Source organism: Odontomachus brunneus, unplaced genomic scaffold, assembly GCF_010583005.1.
Source record: "Odontomachus brunneus isolate Ranch 3 - 2012 unplaced genomic scaffold, Obru_v1 Obru_scaffold_119, whole genome shotgun sequence".
NCBI lineage: Eukaryota > Metazoa > Arthropoda > Insecta > Hymenoptera > Formicidae > Odontomachus > Odontomachus brunneus.
Window position 1 is genome coordinate 277,411 of NW_022639569.1, and position 25,242 is coordinate 302,652.

At 40.3% G+C, this 25,242-nt stretch overlaps 1 protein-coding gene across 1 annotated transcript in view; it reads left to right on the forward strand.

Moving 5' to 3' along the window:
* Positions 1 to 25,242, forward strand: part of LOC116849590 (teneurin-m) — a 967,489-nt gene that overhangs the window by 174,360 nt on the left and 767,887 nt on the right. The gene's annotated exons all lie outside the window — the stretch shown is intronic.

Here is a 25,242-nt window from a genome sequence, read left to right on the forward strand (position 1 = left end):
GGGGGGGGGGGGGGGGGGGAGGTGGAAGGAAGGGGGGAGAGAAGGAGACGCAATTTTCATTTAGCTCTTTACGCGTATCTATCCATCTCGGCTCGTCTCGCGGGCGCGAATTATTCGTTCGTACTTAATGGAGAATTACTTGACGCTTCGAGTGAAATTGTGCCATGCGCCAGTGAACACGAGGTGGCACGTTCTTGTCATCGTCTTCAGACTGTGCCTTAATATTACGGGCACCGAGTGCCGTCGAAGGCGAAGTCAAATCCCGATGTGAAAGGCGCGGCGCGGCGCGGCCGCTTCATAACGTCTAAAGGGCGTCTAGCGTCGCCTCGTCGGAAGACAAAACCGGCAATTACCGTCATTCCTTCCGCACGATAACCTTGCAGCTACGGCACGGCGCGGCGCGTGTTTGCTCCGAACGATCGATTTTCTTAACCCTTGCTACACAATCTCCGATTTCCCCGCCGCCGGAATCGTCTTCTGCCCTGCCTCTGCGTGTGCGCTCCAACCCCCCACGGGGTTAAATAAATCGTGAATTTTACGATAAATCGAGCGCGAGGGATCACCACGATTATTTCACGCTGGTGATCGTATTCCTTGATCCTACGCGCATTAACGGGCTCGGGCTCGAATTTCTCTCTTGGAATATTCTTGGCTGCTGTAATTCGACATCGAATAACGGGATATTGTACGTGACGTCTCTGTTGTTTGGCGGCGATGCATATCCAAATTTATCGGGATATTGCCGACATCAAATATATATACGCTCCTGAAAAGATCGCGAGCGAATCACGAGATAAAATACCGAGTGGATTTTTAGTTACCTCCCAGCGATCGGCGGAAAAGAGGAGAAAAAGGAAAACACCGCACCCCGTCGTAATTTCCTCCGCGCGCGCGTTCGACAAAAAAGTCTCACCCGCGGGAGCAGGCATGCTCCGTGGTAATAAATTTGTATGTTAATTATCCGAGTCGCAATTACCGTAAATGGCTGTGTAATTTAAGCCACATTTGTGCCGCGGACATGAAAGCGCTCGTGTCACGTGACGTGAACAAGGCCCACCAATTAAATCGAATTAACTTTTCGATAGTTTCGCATTCTGTGACGATTTCGCGCGAAATCGCCTCACTATTCGCTGTAATCGGTTCGATTGAAGTCACCTGCGCGTTTTAATAAGGAAGCACAGACAGGAAGATATAAAAAAAATAAACGTCGTTTTATCTCGATAAAAGAGAGAGGAATTTTTTTCATTTTCCTGTTGAACATTGATTCAACAGATTTCGTAATACATTGTTAAATTCGCGCACGATCTAATTTTAATTTGTACGTTCTCATGAGATTCGACGTGTTTCGGCACGTGAAGCCGCCAATGGAAAGAAAATGTACTGTCGAAAGGCGGAGAAAAAATGATGCCGTCAGTTCACGAAAATACACATCGGCGAGGATGTGGGTGGGTCTTTCAGCGGGGAACGCATATGTAACCGGACAATAAATCCTTGACAGTCTGGGTGGTGCTGTTTAGCGTGAGGCATGTGGCGGCCACGTTCGTTCCCGTACTACGTACAGAGAGCAAGCGGCTCTGTTACTAATTACTCATTAGTTCGGGTCGCAGACATTCCTACCTACCTGCTCGCTAGTCGGCGTTTATTTTTACTTTGTTGTACGTGCAACGATTTATACGGCGATTCGTGCTTCAATTAACTGTTTGAGCGGATCTCCGGGGATATCGAAATCCTATTGAACTCTTTTTAAACGTATAGGAATCGTATCGAAAATATTGATCTCTGTACAATAAAAAGAAATATATATCCCATCTTAACTTAGACACCATAATATCTCGAAAGCAATGCATTTTCAAAAAAGTGTTTTCAATAAAAGTTATAGGATATTAGGAAAGAAAAAAATAGCATTATATCTTTGATTTTGAAACTATGAAAACTAACTCTAATTTTCATAGCTATCAAAGCTAAACTCTAATTTTTTAAATGGATTTATATGATTTCTTAAACATACATGAGTTAATTCCTCTAATCATTTTGCATACAAAAATACTGAAATAAAATCATCAAAAAGCGACTACCTACATCCCGAGATATTTCACATTTTACCTTATTATTTTTCAATACAAAATATAAAATATCTCGTAAACTATTCATTTTTCGATTGAATACTTCAACTGAATACTTTTGCATGTAAAATGAACAATCGATGATAATAATATTTGCATGTTAGTACATCAATAATCCGCAAAATGCGCAGAATTTTGTTTAAATTTTTTATATGTATTTTATAATATTATTTTACGTACACAAAAGTATTAGGATGATTATCGAAAAATATACTTTAAGAAATATTTCAAATTTTATGCTAAAAAGTGTCAACACGAAATGTAGAATATTTCGAAAAATATTCACTTTTTAAATGATTTTTATTCCAATACTTTTGTACAAATAATGGCCAGAGAAATTTATGTTTGCATAATTCCATTTAAAAAATTAGAATTGACTTTGATAGAGTTTTTCAAGATCATTTTAACGTCAAAAAATATTACTTTTTTTCTTACATCGATATTCTGCAATTTTTGTCTATAACATTGTTTTTGAAAATTTTGAAAATTGTTTTCGAGATATTACGGTGTCTAAATAAAAAATTAAACGAAATCGCGGAGCACGCACATTATTACTTCAAGAGAATAATCATCCACTAAGTATATGGCTTACCGTCATTCGTAAATGACGTTTCGCATGGAGTATTTTGATTCCAGAGTGTAAATTTACCCACGCTCGTGATTAATACATACAAGTAAAGATTGGTCTTAGCGCGATCGACTATGATTACTTAGGACGGAATAACGTCGAAAGAACAATGGAAGAGCGTAGACGGAAGGGCGCGCTTCGTGGTTGCCGGAAGCGAGGCCGTGGAGACGGAAGATCAACGAACGCAATGGTGCTCCCGGGAAGGAAGTGTAGCGAGTGCGATTTGTTCGACCGAGGAAATAGTATGGGCGCGGGGGTGACGTTTCAAGACAGAGAGAAAGAGAGAGAGAGAGAGAGAGAGGGGGAGAGAAGAAGGAGTGAGCGCACATTCGCCGCGGCATTATGCGAGCCCGTCTTATCGTCTCGCTTCTAATGTTTGCTCGTTTTCGTGCCTCCTTCAGTTCTGGGCACTCGGATCCGCGTCTCCGGCTTTGCGTGATTAATCACCATAAATAAATATCCCGCCTAGCGCGAGATACCGTGCCGCGCGGGAGAAAGAGATTACTTCTTGCCGAGGATTCCTGCTACAATCATGGCGAAACGGGCAGCAACCACCCACCCTACCGTTCATCCATCCCTTCGCGAGAGAGAAGAAGGCGCAACGGGGCGTAGCTCATCTCGTGGAAATAACGCGCTGACCATTAACTTGATTTTTAAATCTAGCGTAAGTGATAGTCTTCTCGCGCGCGTTGCATCTCACGCAATACGCTACGACGCACTCGACGCTCGCCTCTGAAATGTCTACCGAAAGATTGATTCCACCAGTGAAAAGTGGTTGTCGAAAGTACTCGAAGGTATGTTTAAAAGGGAAAAAAAGAAAAAAAATGTTTGTGTGCGCGCGCGGCGGTTTATTAAACTGAAACATATCTTACAATTGACAAGTATTTATTTAGCCCGGAGATTTTCTCTCTTTCTTCTCGTGAGATTAACGCGGGAAAGCGTAGTTTACATTTTCCAGTTCTGTTGACTGCTATACTGAAAGAAACGAACAATTTTCTATGTATTCTCATTCCGCTCTTATTTACGGCTCATCTTTGACTCCCCCCGACATTGTTTCCCCACCGAGGATAACTTTTCCGCGTTAATTTCAAAAGCGAGTTAATTAAAAGACGATTCCCCGGCACCGACTTACATGGACTATTGTCGAATGGACAAGAACTTTGTACTCTCCTGACAATTTTAACTGTTAGAAACAGAAAATAACTGCGCCGGATTCAGAACCGATCTATGACGAAAAACAATTTCGTAAGTTTTACTCAAAATATTCCCATCAAAATATTCCCGCAGTTATTATTCGACGGCAATGAAAAGGACACGTGAAATTTTCAAAAAACAGACCAGCGAGTTTCACACTTCCTCCGTAATAAACGCTCGTATTTCTCGGTCAATGTTTGCGTGACATTAGATTTTGATAATATCACTATGTTAATTCTCGCAACATATCGATGCACGGGAATTATCATGTGATCGTTAATGTGAAAAACACGCGCGATGGCCTACATATGGAGATTTATAAACATATAATTTTCGTTCACGTGATTGCTCATAAAGCGCAAACGGGAATATCGACGGTGCGCTTTTAAACCTTCACATATATGAAATGAGACATATATATATACGTATGATTTTATAAATTATACATCATACGAGAGATACGTGATATATTTTAAGCAAATTACATTGCATTATCTGAAAGTAATTTGATTTTTTAATCACCACGAGTCGTCCCTCCCCCCTCTCATTCTCTCTCTTCATTCTACTCATTTTTGTCATTACATATATTATTAATATTATAATTATTAAATAAATGGATCAGTGAAATAATATTCATTAAAAGCTCGACGTCACTTTTGATGTAAAAACAAATAATTTGCTTGGAACTTTAAAGCTGATTCTTACGACGACGTTACCAAAGAATAGTGAAAAGATTTCGTCAGATTTACGGCGATTCGTTACTATTTAACTCGCATTTGAGCCTTTTATTTATTTTTATCGCCATATTTATAGAGCATCTCTCTCTCTCTCTTTTTGCGCACAATCAAGTCGAGATATGTTGCGTGCATTGACGGGCGATTTATCGCGATGGTATCTACGACCGCGAGAGGATAAGAGTTATTTTAAAAGGTGCACTTCCGACTAATGGAGAGCATGTGGGTAGAATTAAAGAGTAGTTTCGAGATGCATTGCGATATGCCACGTTATACATTGCGATATTTCGCAACGAAACCTGATCTTATGCCAAACCAGATATTCTCAATTATTACACGATGTTGCAACGTTCCTATGTAATTCTCTGACGCGCTGCCGATTAATCCTTCATAAACGCCATCATGAACGACACGAGTTCATAAACGTGTGTGTTGACAACAGTAAGTGACATCAAAAGCGCATCGACAAAGCACAACATATACATTCGTCACGCGTAATGGCTGTTCTGTAGAAAATTATGACAAATGGAATGATTAAAAGCGCGCTTAAGCTTGTGCCGCCGGGAAATATTTCAAAATTTTCGCATATGTTTGAGAGATACACAAGTCTCGAGTATAATAATTATAGTGGAAAGCGTATCCGAATAAAAGAACCTTCTGGGAAGAGAGGGGGGGAGAGAGAGAGAGAGAGAGAGGAAAAAAAAGAAGGAGAGCGCTCCATAAAAAATGCGTCCTCAAAAAGTGGTTTCATGAAAGTCGTTGATATTATTTCAACGGCAAATTAATCGTACTAGCTACGCCCGTTGTCGCTTTTCAGATCGTTCTTTTCAATCCGCGCGCGACTCGCCGTCTGGTATTCGTTTAAACGAAGCGAGAGGCATACCGCGTCGCATGTATGTACTCATCACGTAGTCGGGAAAGCGGCACGAATTCGGTCGGGGAATGTTTTTGACAAATCACACAGAGCGAGGGGATACCGCCACGCGGATCCTTTGTCCGGGCTTCCTATCCTATCCTTCCGAGCACGACGAGCACACGAAACTTAAACAATTGGAAACCGGACGGCGCGCGACAGATATACAGCGGAACGCGCAAGATGCATACGTGTCTCTCTAACGGCTCGCGTGCTTCGAGCATGTACACGCCGAGAAAATGGAATGCAGCAACGGCACTCGCGGTCCTTATATCTGGCAACTGACCGAGCGACATTATCGTAAAGCAGGATTCTCTAGATCGATCGCGTCCGTCACACGTGTTCGGGTGGAAATGCCGGACCAGCCTGAATCGGAAGCTGGATTAAATTTTCCAGCTTGTTATTAATTCGTTATTGGTTGATTATTCACTAGACTATAAAAGCGGGCTTGTGGTCTAGCCGTTGTCAAGCCACTATATTTCAAATACGATCGCGCTGTCTATTCTAAAATACGTAATCTAGCTACTAGATCACCGTTAGTATTTTTAAATGAGGCAGCGAGTCAAAATTGAGGTTACGTTAGTTTCATAAAAATCTCAAAAGCAGAATTGAGCGTCACATTATTGGTCAGCAATTACTTATTTTTCATCTCAACACTGTAATTTCGTTTGTTCAATTATCAACTAATTTATTTATCTAGCTACTAGAGAAAGTAAGCGTTACATTATTGAATAGTGGTGATGATAGATACAAATGTATTATCTCGTGACTAGACATGGGCAAAATTCAATTCCTACTAAGATGTACGCTCGTTTGCGAAACGGTTTGCTTTTCATTATTGAATGAGGTTGCAATGTCGCATTTAAAACTTTTGGCTGCAATTACATTCAATAAGCAAATATGCAAACTGTTTTACAACCATACATATACATATTAATGTATGTATGTACGTTCGGGAAAACAGATTTTCTGTCACAAATAAGAACTTCGCTGTTTTAACAAATCTATAGCCATAATGTACGGACAACAGTAACCAAGTCGCGGAATACATAAAACTTACGGTTATACTTAATAAAGTTTCCATTTGTCAGTTCAGCGAAGAGACAGTTCTATACTACAAAAATATAATCTGATGTACGCAACAAATTTCTTCGTTGTTATATCAAAGGAAATTTGATGCATTAACGGATTTCGTTGAAGCTAAATAATGAGTTGCTTCAACAACAAAACTTGTTGCCAAAGCAACAATGCTCATTGAAATGTCTGGAATATTTATTCTGCGCAACCATTCAAATAATACAAGTAAATATTATAAATGTAAACATACATAAAGATACGTACAAATTTATATGAATACATTATATCACCAAAACATACAGTTATTAATGTGAAACGAGAAAACTTAAATTGCGTAACGCATAATAAAATATTTCTCATTACGGACGTTTGCATTCAGACGTAATGGGAGTGCATTTCTCCGTAAAACAAACAAAAATATTTCTTCGTTATCTGCTAAATAAATGCACGACTTGTTTGTTGTAAAATTAATGAATTTCACAAACTTTAATTAGCTCAAAATATGAAACGATTTGTTGCAATAACTAAGATAACATGAATGAAAATGGGTCTTGCTCTATGAGCAAGTTGACGATCGTTCTGACACATAATTTATTTACTGTATTAGCAAATCTGCTTAACTATAACATTTGATTTTGTCTAACAAACTATAGATTTACTAAATCAATCAAATTACTTTTTCCCATGTATATGCAGAATGTCTGACATAACGTTCACTTGTGTGCAGGTAGAACTCGTAAAACTGAACAAAAATATCTGGTACAATGTTATAAACACAGAAATAATTAACAGTGATTGACATATTAATTTTAAAAAATTAGCGAATAAATTAATGCACGGAAAAAAATGATCTACTACATATAGGCAATTAAACATAATTTGCCACTTTTTCTTTGCTGCAGGAGCCAATTTCCTTGCTATGATAACAAGAAAATCTGCTCCTGCAAAAAAGTAGCTAAAATAGTAAATTATGTTTAGTTGTAGCAAATTTGCTACAACTAATTAGTCACTTTTCTTGCTGTAGGAGCAGATTTTCTTGTTATCATAGCAGTAAAATAGGTTCCTGCAAAGAAAAAGCTGCTAACACAGCGAATATATTTAACTGTCCATATGTAGCAAATTAGTTTGCTGCTGCAGTAAATTTTTTCCCGTGTGCGAATGCGTGCAAAATAGTGCTCTTTAGATAAAGTTTTTGTTCAGAACAGTATTTGTAAAAACCAGCGTGACGCATCATTTGCTGTTGCCAAAAAATTATCAATATATTCTCGGATAAAACTTTGCCTAAAGAACTTATACTATTACATTACGCACATTTATTTGTTAATTTTTTTTTAATTAACACACATTGCGAACCAATCGCAACCTTTTATTATACTCGCTGTGTTCAATGGCTGGATATTAAATCGAAGCCTTCCTACTTTTCTTCTAATATCCAAACTTTCTACAAGAATTTAATAAGAAAAACGACAAATCTTTTGTACCAACTTATTGTTATGTTACAATACAATTTCCGTAAAAAATGCTTGTGTCCAACCTCATACTTTTTAGTATAGGAAATATGAAAATTCTCGTGATCCATCTGCAGTGTGTTAACATCGTAACAATTACTATGGAATTGTTTGCAAAATAGCACAGTACTTTTTCATTCAGTTTAATGAGTTCTCTCTCGCACGAATGAATGTATTAGATATTCTGTTCCGTACTTATCACGGAATTCTCTTAAATGGACATCTGTCCTTACGTTAATTCTCGTTATATACTTATTTGCTGATATCGTATATCTCTTCATTTGTGGACTTGTTTAAGCGAATGGGAAATATGAAATATTTTTCGTGAACTTTTCTCGCATTCTCTCTCTTGTGCTAAATAAGAGCATAATTTTAGGACAGCTCAGTCGGATTATCGAGGTAAAATATCCTCACCTTCGGAGTAAAATGGATCCTCCTTTACCCACGTATACTACACGCGAGTTATAACTCCACGAGTATGTACGCTTTATGTCAATTTGCATGCGAAACTCGTCGAGGCACCAACGAGGGATCTAGGCTGTCAATGCGGAATTGTGTTCTGCGAAACGTGAAAACACTAAGTAAAAATATGAAAAGTTAAATTATTAAAGCGCAAATCTATTAATAGATGAGATACGTCTTTCTTTTCTTACAAAAACGCGAACTTTTTCATCGTATTCTCATCATTGCGGATATAGAAATTAGGCAGAAAGTTAATGCTTCCTTTCATCCATTCTAATTGAAAAAGCGACGCATTCAAGAGTCCGATATGTCTGCGTTTCGTCTTTAAAAACCTTCTCTTTTACTTGGAAGGAATTATTACTCCATCAGGTGGCGCCGCGCGTGCCCGCGGAAAAGCGCCGTACTAAGAGGTCGCAGCCCAGTCATTCTAAAAAGAGCGAAACATTCAGTTCGAAGAAGAAAAACGAGAATACCTGAGCGTAGTTTATTATTATCTTATTCTTGATATACGAAATCAATTTAAGTTAGCTGAATCTCGGTAATGTAAAATTGTTACAACTTTTAACTACACTTCACTTGATCATTTTTTCAAACTTTATTCCATATTAACGAGTTAGAGTTGTTTAACGTGCGAGTTAAAACTCGTAAAGAGTATTGTATTAACGTAGTTAGTTGCACAAAGAGAAAGAGAGAGAAAGAGAGACGGACGCACACAATCAGGATATTTCACTTATTCTTCATCACGGTATCGAGCTGTCGCGTCGATGCCTATCTATCCGTTAAATGTACCGGATGATGGATGCAGACGGCGTGTACGCCGGAATTAGGAAAATACATCTCTCGTATCGCTATTATTATTTCGAGTCCGCGAAATCGATTCCCTCTCCCTCGACAACGCTATACGTTAGAGCGCAATAACCAACGGCGGGGGAGGGGTTCCGCGCCTTCGCCCTTTCCCCTCCTCCTCCATCTCCTCCTCCTCCTAGCCGCCCACCCTCATCGTAGATAATCGCCTCGTAATTCACATATCCAGGCTCATTATTATTCATACTTCGAGTGAGACCACGGTATGCAAAGGCAAACTGCCAGCCGGACCGGCAAATACCGCGTAGCACTTGCACACGTATGTATACGTGTAGGAGCTTAGCTTTTCATCGAGCATTATGTAACGCTCCGGCTCTATGTACAAAGTGTGCCACGAGGAAAAGAGTGAGTTTACTTTGGAAGTTAATAACGCTTTAGTCAACTGAACGTGCAACGTGAGACACGCTTTCCCATTAAAGGGGATAGAGCGAAGTCACGAGCGATGAGTTTATAAGCCGCGCCCGAGATCGCATCGCGCGAAAATAACGTAAATAATTGCCGCGCATACGCCGCGTTTACTGTAAGCTTCACCTCTGCGCGTCTGTAAACGCTGAAAAAAGAAGGGGCTCGAGAGCATTGACATTACGTAGACTGCGCATTGCTGTATAGAGGAGTGAGGTGATCAGATTTCTCCCAGCCCCGCGGAATACTTCATGTGTGGAGCGAGAGAGGTGCAGGAACGTTACTGAAAATTACATATATGTAAAAAAATATTTTATTTGTAGACAAGAAAATGATTTGACTGCAATGAAGACTTGCTATATATATAAATAGAAACTATTAGTGAGATAGAAAAAACTTTTGTTATTTTTAATTAAAATTAGAAAAAGCGAAGCTACTGTATTTACTAAAGCTCTAAATTCTCTTGACAAGATTTTTGTTGGCTACACGAGCATTTTAAAAATCCTCTAAACTGGGATCAGCCAGCACAGTTGGCCAAATCCGGAACAAATCGACGTCCCGAATAGTATTCGAGAAAATTCGGAACGAAGAGTGAAAAACGGGGATTGTCTCGGGAAAAACTGGACGTCTCGTGTAGGAGGGATGAAGTCAGCATTAGAAAGGGCATAGGGAGCAAGATGCTTTCCTTGTCTTATTGTCTAGTTACTGGGGAGAACGAAAGAAGGGAAGCAATCACATGATCAATTCTCTTTTTTACTTTTTTTTACTTAGAAAAAATACTAAATGTCTCAATTAAAATTTTTCGCTATTTTAGAAAAATTATAGAAAATTGTCTGTGGTATGTAGAATTTGCAACAGCAGCACTCTAGCAATATCTGCAAGCAATTTTAAGTGATTTATATATTCGTTTGTCGCTCGTGGCTACTCTGTTTTGTCTACCGTAATCAATCTTTATAAATGTGACTGACTGACTTTAACAAATTCAAAACTACGGTTTATTTAGAAGACTTTCCTCACAGCTTACCTCATACTTTCGTTACATACAGCCTCATACTTTATTTTTATATAATTTTGTAAAACAGACTTAGGGTGCGATCCATTGTACACTACAAGCTCTTTGAGAAAATCCATGATTGGTCTATATGGCACTTCTGTGGAGAGATCGTTGCGTCACACATATGTGACGTTGATAACGAACGTGTTAATCTGAATGAGCGCCATAAAGAAACTTTTTTGCTAAATTTTACAAATAATCCGGACGTAAATTCTCTGTCTCTGTCATTCATACTAATTAAATACAAAGCATATGTGATGTCGCGATAGTTGCTAGTCACTTATTCATTTTAATTAAGTTCTCGCATCGAGATAATTTTCGCTACGACTGCAAGACTATTTATCCGAGTGATTCTGTAAATCCATGCTCGAGAGTTAGCAGTGAGTCACCTCGAAGCTTTCATTTTTTCCGTGTCACACCTTCCGCATGCGCAAATCAAATTACGTATTCGCAATAATAACAACGCATTCGCTCGTCCCGCGAGCCACGCTAATTATATCGCGCCGAGGCTCTTACAATGGTCTTTAAAGCGGCATTATGTATTTATCTTTTGGGGTATCGCGCGATAAGAGCGAATTGCGGTTTACGTGCTGGCGGTATGGGAATTGAAGCCATCAATTGCACCACGATTTCGACAATTATGAGAACAGCAAAAGAACGTTCAGTGCGGTCATCATTTATTCCTTCTCGAAAGCGTTATTGCGCTCCGTTTCCGCACGCGGCTGCGAACGCACATAAAATCCGCGCCTATCTGCCTTCTTTTTTCTTTATCCCATCGATATTTCCCCCTGTAATGTATTCGAGATACCGAGGTCGTATCGCCGAGGGGTAGTGTACTTTATTGGCCATGTTTTGTCTTTCGCGCAACACGCGAGCCGAGATATTCGCCGACGAAGTCGCGCCACCTTTTTATGGCACACCCAGTATGTCTTCTGCGGCTGATGGTTGAGAAAGAAAGAGAAGGGGAGACCTCAGCGATCACGCGAGGTCTGTAAACGGTTATCGCCGTCACTCGACCGGAAGTACACTCCCGACGGCCGGAAAAAATAGCCGGACTTGAAGGCCTCTGTAATTATGCTCCGTAAAACTCGAGGATCTTTCTGCACCTTCCGTATTTAGATTGTCCCGCTCGCGGTGCCACACAGTGAGGATATTCAAATTACTATCGATTCGAGCAATTAAGCCATTGCGCGTTTCTCCATTTCGCGATTTAATGTCCAGACGCGACGGACATTTTAATCGTCCAGTCGTCGATCATTAATCCGACGGGGGATTTATCGATACGAGACCCTTCGGGGGCGACCATGCAGGGCGGGAGACAGATGGTAGGATCAAAGTACGCGAGACAACGCGAGCTGTGCGATTTTCACGCTCCGTGGGAAATGTAAAAGTTTCGCGCCTAATCACCGGCGCAATTTGTCTTTGCGTCGGATCGGATATCTGCGCGATACAAAGTGCACTAACGCAGTGGATGTAATCCATAAATTTAAACGGCCACGTGGGTCGAGAAAACGTATATAACCGGATTCGGGCTTTCTCTCCTTTTACCGCGTCTGCAATCCAAGTTAGACCCGAAGACTCACTCGGACGCGGCTCGACGTGAGAAGTTCCGCGTTTATCTCGCATCGACCCGTCACTCGTTGTTGGGCCTGTTATTTTTCACGGGTTATTCCCGAGTATTCATGGCCCGGAGCGTTTGAACGTGGAAAAAAAAAGATCAATCATGCCGCGCAGAATTTGCGGAATTCCTCGGCCGCTAGTCAAGCTCGCCCCCCGTCTCCGCGTGTCAAATGAAAATATGTCACTGCCAGTCGGTGGCAGTCGAAATCCGGACGCGGTGGCGTTCTCATCAGCATGCGAAAACTTTGTTATTTGTTTGAACACGTTAAATTATGCATGCGCAATATGCTGACGGCTTTCGACGGGGTTTGGTGGGGGAGGGGGGCGGGGGAGGGGAAGGGAGGAAGGGTGAAACGAGTGAGAGAGTGGCGACGCAGGAGGACGCGAGTTTGGGCGCGGAGAAGGGCGCGATTCGTGGGGTAGTCGAAAGGACGAACGAGGGAACGGGATGCGAGAGAGAGAGAGAGAGAGAGAGAGAGAAAGCGAAAAAGAGAGAGAGAGAGGAAAGGGGAGGGGACGGGAGAGAGGAGAGTAACAGTGCCACACAGAGTTTCGCGCGCGTGCGAGTCGGCCGAGTCGAAAGGGTGCACCTTCTCTCTCAAACGTAATTGAAACAACAATAAAGTACGAACGCGCAACAATGAACGCACCTAATAACCCCGAGCTCTTTGCCGGCTCTATACGAGCCGGCCTGAAAACGAAGGGTGGCCTTGCGTCGACTCCGTCGCTCGAGGGGCGTGCGAAGATATGATTAAATTACGAGTTACAAGCTGTTCTTCCCCGCGTCCGCCAAGTTTGCGTCCTCGCGCGAAAGATCAACCGCCACCCTTCCTCCCTCCCCCTCGAGCGATCAGTTAACTCGGATTATCAGGCCGTTCCGAGAGAGAGAGAGAGAGAGAGAGAGAAGCAGTTAAACTGGATATAGGTGTATCCACGCAGCGAAAAAGTGGCTGATTCAGCAAATCTATAATTTGCTGAGCAAAATTGAACGTTACAACTACATAGATTCGCTAACGTGACGGAGAAGTTATATATGGAAGCATTTGTTAACTTACTTATAGAAAAAATCCATGTTTGTCGACGTCATCTTAATGGTTGCAACAAATTAATTCGTATTCGAGCTAATTGAAGTTTGCGAAACAACTTCCTTAATTTTACGAAACAAATCATGCACATATTTGGTAGTTAACGAAGAAGTATTTTCGTTTTGGTATACGAAAAACGTGCACTCCCATTAAGTAAGTTATCTGAATGTAAATTTTATTACGCATTGCACAATTCAAATTTTTCTTTTTGTGTTGACAATTATATATACTTATGATATGATATATTTATGTGAATATGTACTTCTTCGATTTTTATGTGTGTATATTATATTAATAATATTTTATCATATTATCCAAATGTTGCAGAGTAACTATTCCAGACATTTTAGCATTGTTACATTAGCTAACTTCTATTACTGAAGCAACTAATTATTCAGCTATAATAAAATCCGTTAACGTGCCCAATTTCCTTCGAAACAACAGCGAAAAGATTATTTACATACACCAAGCTATATTTTCCAGGAGTCGTCCTTACCGTACTAACAAATCTGCCATGCTGTAACACGAAACTTTATTAGGCACAACCATAAATCTTATGTAACTCTGCGACTTAGTTACTGTAGGATAGCAAACTGACTGCCCGTATATTACGGCTATAGACTTGCTAGGCTAGCAGGGTTTTCACTTGCGACAGCAAATCCTTTTTTTCCGTGTAACTGTATCTTGACAATTTTCGGAGCAATCTCGTTCGCAGACGTGTACCCACTTGCCACTTGATGGAGATTTGTGCCCGGATTCACTAAAAAAAAAAAAACAGTTTTGCTGGTCCAGGTAGAATTCTAAATGTCACAGTTAAAATTTATCGCCCGTTTTTTGTATCTGCTAGGAAATTGTCTGTGGTATATGTAAAAAGTACAGCAGCAGCAGCAGTAGCAAGCAAATTTAAATGAGTGTGAGGATTATACATTCGTTTGTCTCTGGTCACTATTCTTTCTTGTCCACTACAGCCAATTTCTTTAAGAAATGCGATTGTTTTTAATTTGGATGTGCATAATGGAGAGACTCTCTTGCTAAATTTGACAAATAGTTCAGATAGAAAGAAATTCTGTCTGTCATCTACATGTAAATTAAATACAAAACATATACGATACCACAGTATTTGCTAGTCATTTACTGATCTTAGTTAATTTCTTGTATCTAAACAACTTTTGCTATGACTGCAAAACCACTTCTTTGAAGCGGTCACCCCGATGCGATTGACCGGCTTCTTTTCTTTCTCTCTTTCTCTCTCATTCGTTCTCTCTCTCTCTCTCTCTCTCTCTCTCTCTCTCTCTCGGTCGGAAGCGGTTGCTTCAGTGCGAAGAAACGTGTAGTGACGTTTCATGTGAAAATACAATCACGCGCCAAACGCGGCAGCTTATTTTCCCGGCCGTGTAATGCACAATCTCGTTTGAAACATCCGCAGGAATAGGGGAAAACCCGCAGGACTTTATTTTGACCGTATGTTGAGAATACACTGGCACAAAAAGAGCGTGCAATATTGAAGTGTGTAAGAGCAGGCTCGGTGGCGACTGATCAAGCGGCGCCGTTTGAATAATCAACGTGCGACGTGGCTCGCACACGTTGCTTTTATACATTCGAGGACATACGATTATCCGCATAGGTTTCGTATCAGCGGAGATTAAAAGTCCCCAAAGACAAAACCCGGTGGAGCGAGGAGGAAGCGCGCACAGGGGCGCGATGCGCGAAAAACGCCGGGCGCACTCGCGGGGCTGCAGGTTCGCGCATGTATATGCGTTCCTGTGCGCGCATGTGTGTATGTGTGTATGTGTGTGAGCGAGTGCGGTCCTGTATGAGTTAATGCGCCGTGGCGTGTGCGATGCATTTTTTTATCCGTCGACAAACGAACGGACGAACGTGACGTGGCCGCGCTAATCAAAATCCGATGCAGCAGCAACGGCCGCCGATTAAGCGGTCTCTTCTGAAGCCCCTCGTCACGAATCCGCGAAGCTGCAACGTGGTCAGTCCGGCATGACATAGGTCCGCGTGCGCTCTCGCTTGTGGCCCTATACCTTCGCATATACATATTTATACAGGGCTGACTGCCGCCGTGGCGGCCCGCTTTCGCGTCCACGTCGATCGCGTCCCGGACCGATACGGCCGGCTGGCTTGCTGGCTTGCTGGATGGCTGGCTGGCTGGCTGGTGGCTGGCGTTACCCGGCCCGTTAAAATATAAAACGCGGTGACAGCTAAAATCTGCAGGAACTTCCTACAATGCAGTCAGACTGCGGGCTATACCGCGAGAGAGAGAAAGAGAGAGAGAGAGAGAGAGAGAGTGACAGAAAGAGAAAAAGAGAGAAAGAAAAGAAGCCGGTCAATCGGAAATGGGGTGACCGAGTTTCGAGCTTCTGTGAGTCAGCCGGTTCGCGTTATCCCTCCACCGAGCCTTGGCAACCTGGCGTATCGAGTTCTTTAGTGGAATACACCCCGCGGTATATACACTCGTACCCTCGCGTGGCACCGCGAGGAAATAATCTTGACTACACCCAACCACCCCCTAGCCTAGCGAGAGCCGCGGCGAATTGCCGCTCCAACAAGCGCCACCCGTCCACCCCCGGTGACCCAGCTCACGTCCGCGGACGTGCAATCGTTTCTTCGCTAATGCCGCATCCCGTTCACGTAAGAGAATTTCGATATACCGAACGTAACCGTCAGGTGTGAGCCGAGATCCGCGAATAGGAAGCGCCGCTGATGAAGTCTTTCCATGAGGGCGGCCCACGGAGAAGCTCCGTCTGCTGCGTGACGCGCGACCGAGACGAATTTACGAAAATGCGCGAATTTTCATCGCGCATCCGACGTTCCTACGTTTCCCACGGGATGGTTTCCCGACGCTGCACAATGCGCACGAGCGGCAACAAATAGGAACGTCGGTTTAGTGTAGGAGAGAACGGGGCACAAAGATGCTACGCTTTTGGGAGTTTCCAAGTTACAATTTTTCAGACAACGAACTTTGGCGATTGACCGTTCAGTCGTGATCGAGACAACCTTTCTCTATGCTTTTATACCTGCAACAATCTCGTAGAAGCAACAAACTTGTATGTTTTTTCCTGTACTCAGAGAGAAACATGTAGCTGACAACTATACGAGTTTTGTATGTGGAATTGTATATAGTTTAGTAAACTATTTTGTAGTTGACTGCAACTTAAATTTTAGTTACTATAACTACAACATAGTTTATTAAATTATGTATACTTCAATTCTACAAAATTCATATAGTTGCTGCCTATATGTAGAGTTGCCAGATGTCTTTTTTCTTTCTAACCAAAATTTTCATGTCCTTCCAAGGACGCTATTTGTCCTTTCCTACAGCATCGAATGAGTTCTTTTATCTAAATCTTGTTCCAAAATTATCTAGAGTTTAGAAATAAGATAAGAAGCAACACTGAAATTCTAAAGACTACTCGTAGTAATGCAAAATGTATGCAATAATTTATTTCAAAGTATTTATATGTAGTCACTTTCGCACGCGTACTGTTATTAATAATATAAACATATAAAATATATATGTATATATATGTATGTGTATATATATATATACAGGGTTGGCAAAAAGTCCGGATACGGTCAAATATCTCGAAAAAGATCAACTGTAGCAAAAAATATGTAAGTAGCAAAGTTGTAGGGTTTAATAAAATGTACCTAATGATGGCTAAAAATTTGACTTTGGGTGAAGGACGAAGGTCATACGAAGGTCAAATTGATTTTTTTAATTGGACCCCCTACTTTTTATTACATAGTCTTGTAGCTTATTTCAAGAGCTTTCCAAAAACCTATAATAAAGTAATTTTTTATTAGGCATATTTAGAGTTATGAGGCTTGAAAGTATTTTGATCTTTAACTGTTTCTGTTTCGTAAAAACGTATCACGTCTTCTGAATGGTGGATTTAGAAATAAAATTGCGATCAGGATATGCAGCATTGAATGTGTAGATCAGTTACTTCTTCGTATGATCTAATATGGTCTCTAAATTTTCGATAAAGAAACAGCATTATCTTTTCTTTATCGGTTAACATTTTTAAAAAAGAAATTTGAAATTGTAGTTGGAAAAAGAAAGGTAAAAGACAAAGAGAGAGTAAGATGCGAGAGAGCACGACTCGTTTTTAAAATACAAAGATCGACAAGCGTTATCGTGAAGCGCGGGTATGCGCGAGTTTTGACTGAGTACGTGTGATATTACGTCGTGAATGAATAACCGCGTTCGATGAGAGCGAATGAACAACTAAGCCGGTCATATCGTCTAGCTCGAGACACGAAAAACAAAGTTATTCTTGTTTTTCTCCTGTGTTTATGTTTTTTAGGCACCCAGCCTAGTTGTTCATTCGCTCGCATCGAACGCGTATATATATATATATATATATATATATATATATATATATATATGAAATGTATAATATATGAAAAAAGTTGGAAATTGTCATTTGGAAAGATGTCGTGACAGACGCACTCCACCCGGCGCCCTTTTCTTTTCGCTTGTCAAAATTTTCGAACGTTTTTCTTCGCTAGTAACTTACATACATGGCAACTCTACTCCTATATAGTTACCATCACTATATTTTTCTCCCTGAATACATAATACGCAATGTAAACATGCTACAATGTTATCCTGCGCTGATACCGGCTCAAATTGGCTAGCAGCTTAGGGCACGAAGGCCACGTATAAAATACGCACGGTTTTGTATTTTGAAAAATATCTTACTGTTTAGAGCTATTTTGTAATAAGTAAGGTTTACTATTTGCTTCGGGAAAAAGACATACCTCCGGTAGCCAGAATATACACATAGAAAAATACATATCGTTCAAAGAAAAAATACACATCATGTTCAAAGAAATATTACTTATTTCAAGTATTTTATACTCGCAAATATATCGCAAGTTTATTACAAGCTTCGAAAATTTATTGAAAATATATTCTGAGTTCTAATAATCTTAACATTTTAATATAGAATATTAAATCAAAATAATATTATAATATTCTTTCTCTCTCTTTCTTTCTCATAAAGAGAATAAATCCTTTTGAGTACATGATAAATAAACTTTTTTAAGATTCATAATAAATATCTTAAAATCATTATCAGGAAAATATTCTTTGTTGAAGACTATTATTAACTATTATTTAAAAGAAAAGTAAACTATGTATATAATCACTTTTCTTGACAATAGAATGCTATTTTTCTGTGTAGTAATTTTTGCTTTTTATTTACCTTGAAATTAGGTCAAGTTTATCTCGTCCATATTCTCATTTTCAAACATTTTATAAATGAAAATTATTGTTATTGTCTAAAACTATGTATTCTACACCTGTAGGAAACCTAATTCTGACTAATAACGTGTTGAATAAGTTTATTCACTCATGATGGAGAATATCACAAAATACCGAGACGCTCGAGAACGTACTCAGTCACTTCTAAATCAGTTTTTCCGACGTTTCAGCTGCAATATTATCCCGATTTTAATAAAACTTAATAAAATACCGTTTTGAAAAACACATTTTGCGATTTCGTTTCCTCTCATGATAAATACTTAAATAAAATATACGACCATGATAACCCTTGGTCCAACTAGCCGGCCCTCCCTACATACGAATGTTTGTGCTTAGACATGATAATCAGAACAAGTCGCAACTACAATTAAATTCGAAGGTCCAAAATGGGCGCGCAGAAGCGCACGTATGAATAGAGCGCTCGGGTGCGGGCACGTAACACTTCGGAGTTTTAATGGCTCGTTGTTGCATGGCCGAAAGGGACTCGCGATAGGAATGCTTTAAAGCTGAAGCTCGATCAATGTTGCCATCATGGCTATACTTTTCGACTTTATCACTATTCTACACGTTTTGCTTCGGCCAATATCGAAAATTTCCGTACACCTTCGTCGATCGACAGAGACGAAACGATCGCGTTATGAACTATTGAATCGCTCTGTCCCTATAATTGCATTATCGAATATTAACTATCGTGTCAAGGGCTTGCCAGACTTGGAAACTTTACCGACGAAATATATTAACTTTTTTTGTAAAGTTTATTGCATTGGTTGCACAGAATTACAAGTAGTTTTTACACAAGTAGAGAAGACCCAGGCTAAATGCTCTATATTTTAGAATTTTTAAGTTACAACTTCTCAAGCAACTAATTGTTGTGATTGACTATATAAACATGATAGAAACAACTTCCTCCTACATACTCTTTTAAAATGAATCAGTCAAATATCACCGAAAACAGTGAATATACACTAATTGCAGTTATAAGTATAGCATTAAAAGTGCCTAGTGCTATACTCATAACTGATATCAGTGATTATTCACTGATTCACTTTAAAAGAGTATCAATATCTATCATTGTGAGCACTGAAAGTGCTCAGTGCTATACTCATAACTGATATCAGTGATTATTCGCTGATTCACTTTAAAAGAGTATCAATATCTATCATTGTGAGCACTGAAAGTGCTCAGTGCTATACTCATAACTGATATCAGTGACTATTCACTAATTCACTTTAAGAGAATATTAATATTCGCCACGACATAATCATATTATGCTTTCCGTGTTTCTTGTACATATAGATCTTATACAAATGTATGCTGCTTTGTTTTGCCTTGTGTCAGCAGCAAATATGATCACACATATATAGAAATCTTTCTGCAAACTTCTTATATATTTTTGAAATTCTTAATCCAATCGCAAAGATACAAAAATATTCTTTGAAATTTTCGTTAACAAAGCAAATAGGCGTGCGGTACATACAAGATGCAGAATTGTATCGAGTAAATATTTACGCCAATTGGCAGAGCTCGAGATGTCAATTTTAATATTTTTTATCGTTTTCGTCACATGTACTGAGCAATGCTCCAGTTTATTGTCGCACGTACTTTCAGTAGAGTGACGACATAGAGACAATCGTCTCTATGGTATCGACATTTTTCGAGTTCGTCGTCCACTTTGACATCCCTTTAAGCGTAGTGAAAGCATTGTCTTGCGTAATCATCGAATTTCCCGCGCATCGAATTTCCGACGCATTCTTGCGGCAGGCGCGACGAATTGAGCTTGCCGACGCGTCCCAGCCAAGTGTCGGCGAGATATTCGCAAACGCGCCGATAATTACTCATTGACGCTATAAGATAAAAGCTTGACACGGTGCAGCGGCGCGCGTAACGTCGACGTCGGGACAGGAGGGATTAAAACGCAGCGCCACGTGAAATACGCTTACTATCTTGTTACAACGTCAATCAAAACGCACGGCAATAAATCATCAGCGTATCATGCCCGCGGATCAAACGCCGAAAGCTCCACGCCAACGTTTATATGGCGCACATAGATAGGCGTCACAATATTATCTTGCAGTGGACGCGATAAATTTTCGTTACGCCCCGCGCCTACTTCACGCGCGCGTGGAAATATTTATCGGGCGCTATATCCAAAATTCAATCAAGCCCGTGTGCTATCGGGAAGACTCATAATAAAGGACAGCTGGCCGGCCCTTGCCACGGGACTCGGTAAAACCAAGCGGATATCGTTTGAATAGAGTGTACTCGCTCCTATTCGGCCCTCAAATTCGCCATCCTTTCACCTTCGTCGCCGGCGCTCCCGTCGTTCTCCTCATCCTCGTCGTCGTCGTCGTCGTCGTCGTCGTCGTTTCTGGCTTCCGTCTGGTACGTCGTGCGCGAGCTCTTATTAAAGGTGGCGATTTATCGCTAGTAATAACGGTGCGGTCTGGTGCTGCTTGGCGGCGAATGTCTCCCGGAGGTTCCCGGGAAGAGAGTAAGAGAGCTCGTTGCGCCCGTACAAGGGTGGGAAGAGGTCGCGCAGGGCAGAAGCTGGAAAGTAAGGGTTTATTCGCAGTAACCCCGTCCGAGGGGTGGGCGCCGCCGATGTGTTATCAGCGTGTGCGTTAAGCAGGCGCGCGCGCGCGCATGTGTGTGTGTGTGCGCGCGCGCTCACCGAGGTAGATTAACAATTCCTGACATTTTAGTGGCGCTCCGGATGCGTTAACGCCGCTTCAAGTACCGGCGCGCTCGACTGTAACGAGCTCCAGGATTGATTAACCGCCCCTGTCGGGCGACCCGCGACTACGGGCTACGTGCTTCTAAGCAAACGAGACGACGGCCCGACGAAAGATCCTCGGAACTTATAATTACCGTTTGATTAATTGCCGTTTTGACAGATAACGCGGAAACGGTGGGAATTTTTCAGCGACCCCAGCCTTTTAGTGTGTCGTTCACGCACGCTCGCCCGAATCTGCGCTCCACGTGCGCGCCGATTAATCTTCTCGAGATATATTGGATATATATTAATTGACACATCGGTCCTGGATTATATCGGATGAGTTGGCGTACACAAACTGGTAGCTGCAATGTTAAAGTCGAGAAAACGGGAGAATGTTCGTAGGAAGATAAGAACATGGAAAGAACAAGCGTTAGTGCAACTGAATTTCCTGTTATCTGAGAACGAAAAGGAAAACTCGACTTGTTCGAACAGAAAGAGGTCCCTGTAAGAGGTCTCTACTCAGCCGATTGTTTTCAGTTACCTCAACTGAGTTGCAATGCAGCTGAATGTTCAGACAAATGTTCTGGGACACAGTAACAGAGATATTAGTTTTTGTCAGCGAATTTTTCGTCTGGTTCCCATTCAATTACCCGAACTTAAATTCTTTTTTCCGTGTAGTAACAACATACTAATATATAAGATTACATATACATATTATACATATATAAGATTATTATCATCAACACTATAATAACACTTAAGAAATAGTTCTTCAGATTAAACGGAAAAATAGTTTCATTTCGTATCGTTGAATAGGGATAAGACGAAAAACTCGCTGACTAGAAATAATATTTCTGTTACCGTGACCAAAAATTTTTGTTTAAATATTCAGCTGCATTAGGCGCTGATTGCTCCAACTTCTTGGTAAGTTAACTAATAGTTAAGTCATATATCTGTCCTTGTTTTTCCTCCGATTTGGACAAAGACAGACAAGTAGCGGCTTATAAAAATTGTTTTCATGAAAGCAATTTTCATGAAAATAAGTTTTGTAGATCCCAGGAAGAATGATTAAAAATCCGATTAATGTAACCTTAAATAATACACTAAGTTAACGCATTAGTATCTTAATGTAGACCTATGATGGGCTATGATTACCATCGTAATCTTACAAAAGTTTTTCTTATTCAATTCTCTCTATTATCAAATTTATCATATTTAGAATTATCCTATACTAGTTAAAACCTAAGAAGGCGTACCTAATCCAAATTTCTAGTCGGTTCGTCAAAAGTCTCTCTCTCTCTCTCTCTCTCTCTCTCTCTCTCTTCCCCCCTCCCTTTCGTCGTTTCAAGTACACTACTATGAATATCTCGACTATGATGAATTTATTTTATAGTATAGATCAGGTTAATTCCAATTATCTGATTTATAGAATGTTATCGGATCTTCATAAGTTATGTAAAATAGCACAATTGGGATTTTATTAATGATAAAAACCATTAATAATTAGAACTTTATTAATAATTAGCACCCCTGTCATCATGCGTTAACATCATCATGCGAACCAGAGAACTGATTTAACTTACTAATTCAATTAACTGAATCAACTTGATCGGGACTATGGGATAAATTAGTAGCCGGCATCCGACAGATTCCTCTCTGTAGAGTTAACGCTGGGTAACGTGAAACTAGCGCCCGCATCGTACCATGTAGACTTGAAGTAACGCGCTGGAAAATGCTCGAATTCGATTGACGGAATTATCTGAAACAATTGATGTATAGCATACTCGGATTACAATCAGACCAGCAGAGATATCAATTGGAAATTTGAGTGGAACACGCCATTCTTTCTGAAAGAAAATCCGAATCTCTACGGCCTCTACGCGATGCACTCTAAGCGTGTTCGACAACGGCAGGTGTTTTCCCACGTAGTCGACGGTGATCGAACGATGGATCTCTCGAACTCCGCGCTACTACACGTCGATGGTAGGAATAGGTCACCTGTTCAAGGGGTTAAGAAGACGAATAAGCATTATTCATACCGTGAACGCTTATCCTTAAGTTATTCATCTCATGAATTAGTAAACACGATGAGGAGAAGCTTCGCGCGTGCACTCGTTCGCTCGCATTGGCCCATCTTTAGAAGGAAGCTTGCTAGAATATTAAGTTCAAACGGTTCCCTTGTCTTTTACGTTCGCGTCTCCTCGCCAGGAGGCACTAATTTTAAGGTTAATAGACTCGAGATTATTAATATAACTCGAGATTATTAATATTGAAACAACGACCTGATATCGTTATTTTTATTCAATTGGTGTGTGTTATTTTCAGTGACTACATTCAGCAGAGAAATCTATTTTGCAATTGTTATAAAATGCGTGAATCTGGGTATTCTTACAAGTAAACTTATCCAAAGGTTACACTCTGATTTCTGTCTAATTTGGCACAAATGTAGAAGTATAAAAAATATTTAGGTCATTTTTTCATTTTGGCTTACTTTAAGTTTCACGGGCAGTTTATAGCCTTTTAATGTTCTCATTCCTATCATCAACAAGTGCAACAAAAATGCATAAGAAATAAAATTGAATATAAGATATAGTTAAATAATTTTAACAAAATCAGCATAGTTGAGACACGAACCATTATTATATATTTACAATTACATTATTATATATTTACAATCGCGATTTAATTGAAAAACTCCCATCTGACTCTTAATTTAAATCTAAGTGTCTCTGAGATGAGTTCAACGGGTCTTGCATTTCTGTTTTTTTTTTTAATCCTTTTATTGACTTCATTGATAAATATCTCATGAACTGCCCAAGTGAATTGAAACATTGATTCTCTTAGTTACTCAATATGATACTATTACCACATTCTATCAAAGATAAAATTTGACGGCACGTCGAACGCGCGTACAATACGCGTCTCGTCCCCTCCCCCTTATTCTTCCGTATTTCCTCCCAATGAAATTTTCAAAGAACTTCCGAAGAAGTGGAAGAGGGTCCCGACACTCCCTCACTCAGAGTCGCACACCTCCTATCACGGTTGTCGGTAATATTTAAAGGAAAAAGGAAATGACTTAGCGCGCGGAGAGTAACGGTTGCCGTTCGCAGCTCCCGTCACAGCATCGTCGAAACGAGCGCTTATAGGCTGGAAATAGATTACAAACGCAATATTTCAACTGTCGTAAATATTCCTCGTTGATGACGACGTGGCCTGTCGTCGTGCCCCTTTCCAGTCTGTCTCACGTTGACGGGCAGTTGCAACGTCGCAATCTAATTGGGATAAAAACAAATTCTATAATAAGCTTTCCTAATTGGTCGTCTGTTATTGAGGGTTGTCTGCGGACCTAATTATCGCAGTGTAAACGTTGGTATGTCAAGTACTGCACAGGAAAAGAAGTGCTAGAATCAAGTAAATATCATCAACTTGTTCTTTATCCTTTGAAATCAAACAATACTTTTGTCAATTCAAATTTTGATGGCTTGTAGTAAATATTTACTTCAACACAGTAATATATTAATTTATAAATGAGAATATTTCTGCATGTAAGTAAGTCGTTCTAAATTTGAATGAAATATTTA